This window comes from Ochlerotatus camptorhynchus, unplaced genomic scaffold, assembly GCF_037179485.1.
Source record: "Ochlerotatus camptorhynchus isolate MF236.1 unplaced genomic scaffold, CSIRO-AGI_Acam_v1.1 ptg000423l, whole genome shotgun sequence".
NCBI lineage: Eukaryota > Metazoa > Arthropoda > Insecta > Diptera > Culicidae > Ochlerotatus > Ochlerotatus camptorhynchus.
In genome coordinates, this window is record NW_027040909.1 from 1944597 (window position 1) to 1950596 (window position 6000).

A 6000-nucleotide genomic window follows, 5' to 3' on the forward strand; every position below is an offset into this window, starting at 1 on the left:
TTTTCTATGTGGTTCATACGAATGATCCTGTGATCCTCAGTAAGCAAAACCGATTAAAAAAAACCCATTCCTATCAAGGTTTCGAAGCCCGTGCAAAATAAAACTCAATATTTTGACACTTGTTTGGATGTTTTTTTAGAGCCAGACTTTTTCCCAATAAAGCTCAAAAATTGTTTTATTATTCTTCGATCCTTGTTTATACCCTACCCGAGCTAATCTGCTTGGAAGTCGATTTGCAGAAACTTGACTCTGTCGCCATGGCGCCTAAGCGCAAAAGAAAAGGACGGTCGCTTGATCCCCCTCCTGATGAAATTCAATTGAGCAATCAATTTGATATGCTTACGGATAGTGAGAATAATCCATCATTCAGGCAAAATTCCATTGAATATTCCCGGCTTAGTATCAAAATGGAAAAGGTCCCCCTTATTGTGGTAACCACTTCCGATTTCCATGCTCTTCGCATTGAACTTTTGAACTTTATTAAATTCAAGTTTTCACTTCTAATTGGCCGTCGGGGTTAACGTCGTGTAATGGTTGTAACCTTGGACGGATTCAAACGTCTTCTCAAGTATCTTACTGAGAAGCAGCACTCATGTTTCACTTATGACACCAACACTGAACGTGTGTTCAAGGTTTCCTTGAAACGTAGGCCCAGTTGTGAATCCCTGGATCTGACCAAAGATAAATTGAAAAAAATACTTGGAGTTGAACCAATCCAAGTTATCAAAATGAAAGTGAAATCCCGTCCTGGTGATTCGCACAACGGGATTTCTAATAATTTTTATTTAGTTCACTTCAAGTCTAATGAACTAAACAAACTTAAGGCCTTAGAAAAAGTTAGCCATATGCTCCATGTCCGAGTGAAGTGGGAACACTTCAGGAAGACTGGAGGAAATTTCCAAAACCTCAACCAGGGATGGGGTCACGGAACAAAAATTACTACATGCCAGCTAAATGCATGAATTGTGGTGATTCCTCTCACGCAAAGGACGACTGTCCTGTGAAGGAAGATCATGAGGAATTTAAATGTTCAAATTGTGGTGAAAACCACAAATCCAGTAAGACTCGCAAAGTGATCCTACAATCTCGTTCTAAGAGACAGGTAGAAAACGCTCGCCGTTCCCGACCGTTTCTCTGCTGTTTGCAATGGTTAGCAAGTAAATGGAGCTATCAATGCTGCTATTGCAGATGGTAGAAATTTAAATCAAAATTCTAGTAATCATAATTCTAACGGGAATTTTGATGATTTTACTGCTCCTAAAATTGATTTTTTACAGAAATCATTAATCGACATGATTACTGATATGCTGAAAACCAACTCCATGTTTGATGCTATTCAAACTGGAGTAAAATTTGCAAACAATATCGTCATGACTTTGAAATTCAGTATTGGATTTTAAATCATTAAAATGTTTGAATTGGAATGCTACATCTCTTAAAGATAATTTTGAGAGTTCATAACATGAATATTGCCGTTATAACTGAAACGTTCCGTAAACCTGACCATAATGTTAAAAGGGACGCAAATTATTTCATTTGTCGAAATGATCGTCTTGATGGAGTCGGTAGTGGCGTTGCCATCATTGTTCATAGGCTTATCAAATATCAAATTCTTTCTTCGTTTGAAATCAAAGTTTTTGAAACTTTGGAAGTTTCTGTCGAAACAAATTTGGGCAACTTACTTTTATAGCTGCCTATTTGCCATCCCTATGCGTAGGCTAGCAAAAAAAAATCTCAAGGGTGACCTTCAGAAAGTTACCCGTCATAGGTCTAAATTCTTCATTATTGGTGATTTTAATGCAAAACACCGCTCATGGAATAATGCTCAAAGCTATGTCAATGGTAATATTCAATATCCAAACAGCCCAACATGCTCTTCTTCAGCAAGAAATCCCTCAACTATTGATTTGGTCTTAACTGATTCATGTCAACTTTGTAGCCAATTGGTTACCCATGCTGACTTCGGTTTTGATCACCTTTCAGTAACATTTGAAATATCCCAAGAATTAATTTCTAATCCCAACAGCTCTTCTTTCAATTACCATAGAGCTGATTAGGAGAAATATCGAACATTTTTGGCATACAACTTCGATCCAAATATTCAATTGCACACCAAAGATAAAATTAATTATGCTCTTGAATCTCTGACTACTTCTATAGTTGAAGCAAGAGCTGCCTCAGTACCAAAATGCGAGGTTAAATTCGATTCAATTATAATAGACGACGATCTTCAGCTCTTGATCCGCCTGAAAAATGTTCGTAGGCGGCAATATCAAAGAACACGCGATCCTGCCATGAAAATTATCTGGCGACATTTGCAAAAGAAAAATTAAAAGCGATTCTCTACCCTGAGGAACAAAATATTTAAAAATAAAGTTTTGAAATGAGACCCACAAATTTTTTGAGAAAACCTCAAAAGCCTATTCCAGCGCTTAAGGGGAAGCTCACCGGCCCAGAAATAAAAAAATATTTTCGGTACGTTTTTATTTTTCTAAAAATATTGGGAAAAATTATCAAAAATCCAAGAAAATCAGTTTCTTCCTTAGATTTTTGTCAAAAATTAAATGCAAAAAAAATTTTCTATCCCATCATGAAAAAAATTGGACCCTCAGAAAAACCGAAAAGTTGATGTTTTGTGGTTTTTTGAGTCCAACTTTATGCCATAATGACTTATAAAACATGTTTTTGCACGTGAATTTTCTTTAAAAAATTAGAAAAAATGTGATTTTTTTAGATTTTTGATACTTTTTTTCAATATTTTTAGAAAAATCAAAACGTAATTATTTTTTTCGAAGCGGTGAACTTCCCCTTAAAGAAGGTGATAAAATTTTGTTCACACATTCGGAAAAGCTCAGAACTCGCCAAGCAATTTGAGAATTTTTATTATTTCAGTTTGGTTCTCCTATTTAGAATCAGGTTGCTCGGGATTATCTGAATATTTTCTCTAGGGATTTTTTTTAATTATTCCTGGGGGACTGATTTGGACGAAGTTAGATCTATAACTAAACAGTTTCAAAATATGTAAGCTTCAGGTGATGATGGAATTTTCTATATCCTCATCAAAAAACTCCCAGAGAGTACCTGAAAACGGGTAAAACTATTTAACAGATGACATACTGTTCTGATAAATGAAAAATGCAAAAGTTGTTCCAATTTTGAGGCCAGATAAAAATCCAGCTGAAGCGTCTAGCTACCGTCCAATAAGTTTGCTTTCTTCAATAAGTAAACTATTTGAAAAGATAGTTTTCAAAAGCATGATGCCAATACGAACTCATTTTTTGCAGATGACCAGTTTGGGCATTCAACTACTCATCAACTTTTAAAAGTTACCAATTTAATTCGTTCAAACAAATCTGAAGGCTGCTCAACTTGAGTGGCTGACATAGAAAAAGCATTTGAAAGTGTCGACATGAAGGTTTGATTGCTAAATTGAAGAAATTTAATTTTCCCTTCTATATTATGAAATCAGTTCAAAATTATTCAACTGATAGAACTCTGCAGGTAAATTATCAAAATTCCAAATCTGATCGGCTATCTGTTAGAGCAGGAGTTCCTCAGGGTAGCATTCTTGGACCTATTTGTATAACATTTCACGTCGGGCCTCCCTGATTTGCCTTAGGGTTGCCACAAATCTTTGTTCGCTGATGACACAAGTATTTCCGCTAAAGGAAGAAGTCTTCGTGTTGTTTGCAGCAGACAGTAGCAAAATTTATATATTTTCTTTTCTTATCAACAAAAATGGAAGATTTCTCCCAATGCTTTCAAAATTAAACTTATAATATTTTCACATAAGGCTAGAGCTTCTCTTTTTAAACCTAGTAGTAGTCACATAGTCACTATGAAAGGAGTTCCAATTTCTTGGTAAAGTAAATTGAAATATCTTGGATTAGTACTTGACCACTTAACTTTAAAAGATCACATTGGGAGCATTTAAGCCAAATGTAATAAATAAATAAAATGTTTGTTTCTTATATTCCTCTTATAAACAGGAAATCTAAACTTTGGCTGAAAAATAAACTTCTAATATTTAAACAAGTTTTTAGACCGGACATGCTTTATACTTTGCCAATATGGTCTAGTTGTTGCACTACATACTATCGATGAATTGAAAATAAGCTCTAGATATTAACGATTATAACTAGTTACAATGACCGATTTGGAAATAACGTACAAGTTATATTATTCAATTCTAATTTTATCATGTTAAAACATTGCTTCCCTCTCGGTTCGAAACAAAAGACTAGTTCAGCAATTTCCTATTTTCAATTTCCAACCTTCCGACATTCCGTTAGAGGCGTGAAAGAAGTACTAACAGAACCAGAAACCGAAAGCAATTATTTGGAAAACTTTCTTCATTTGATATAGTTTTCCAGTCCCGGTTCCACCCACACTGTAGAACACATCCACCTTTATTCTTTGACTATATAAGTCGAAACTAAGGGCAAACAACGGAACAAAAGTTTTTCGCTTTGCAGTTGGCTATTGTGTTTGAGAGAATTGCCTCAATAATAAGAAGAAATAACTTTTAGTGGGATCTGAAAGTGCTTGTCATAATTAAGTTATCTCCAAAGGTGCACCAACCAACCTGTTTCGGCGACTTTAAGATTTAAGGGAGGTTCCTGAAAGAGAAGTTGGTTTAAAACTCGATGACAGCAGAACGAAGCTTAATTTTAAATGGCAGCTGAACACGTTATGGCAAAAGTTCTGACTTAACTAATTAATTTTGCACCACCTACCGGCTGTAGGCCGGCAAAGTGTGGAGGTGTGGTGCAATATTGATTCCATGTTCCGGGTTTGACTATGTACAGCAAAAGTGACTTACCTGGCAGAGTGCTTATAAGCTTTTTTTTTCGTTTTATTCAGTGGGTTCTATACACAGCAAAAGGAGGAGGTGTTGGTAATAAAAGGCATGAGATCAGATCGCCATCAGCCAGCCAGCCAGCCAGCCATATATGTATAGAGGAAAGTGGGAAAAAGTGAGCAAAAACTTCGGCAAACTCATTTACATTTAATTTACATTTTGCTCTTTCCGTATGTACATGTTCGTCGTTGCTTAGGGAAAATAGGGAAGAAATTTATTTACAGCAGAGTAGTGCGGTGGTGTTTGGGATGAAGGTTGGTAATTTTCTCAAAATCATTCCAGAGGTGTGTGTGTGTGTGCGCGTTTTGGGGGGTGGGGTGGGAAAATCGGGTGATTAGGATAATGGGTGCAGATAAGAAAGTAAAAAGCGGCAATTATTTTTATGTACACAATTTTTATACACACTTTAATCGTTTTCTAAAGAATCTTCGGTGGTAGAGTACGGTTACGGAAAAAATGGCAGCTCGATTTACTTTTGTCATAAATTGGATGCCTTTCTCGCGGTCGTGGTCTACCGCCTGCGTTGGCTTTAGATGTTGGATTTCCTTAACGGCAGTGTAATTATTTAATACAAACAATTATGGGTCGGTTGGTAATCAAACATTCGAACAAAAAGTTGGAAGGATAATTGAACATAAAAACGATAAAAAATCTGCTATATGAATAATGATTAAAACTTACATAAGAACCGAGGAGGTGGCGAATCATTTGCATCATTGTATATTTTTAGGTGAAAAGATGACAGAAAATGAGAAACAGTATATGGAAGCTAGGATAATGGCGTGTGGTGGTGAGTTCAGCTCGCACACAGTAGGCATTCGCTTCTGGATTTAAAATTCAAATTTCGGCACACGAAAACTTGTTGCCTAGCAAATGATGGTCGTGGCGCTTACTTGGATCGTTTTTGGAAATTAGTATTTACATTTACAACTGCTGTGTGTTCCTTTTCTTCTGTATGAGAGCCCAAATGGAGAATGATATAATTTACAGCGTGTTTGTGGCGGTGTTCTCATGTGTTCGCGATATGAATTATATTTATGGGAAAAGTTTTCACGGTTTGTGAAAGAGATGCGAAAGTGCAGAAAGTGAGACAAGATGAAATGATGCAAATGTTCGGAGTGTTGCTACGCTGCAAGCGG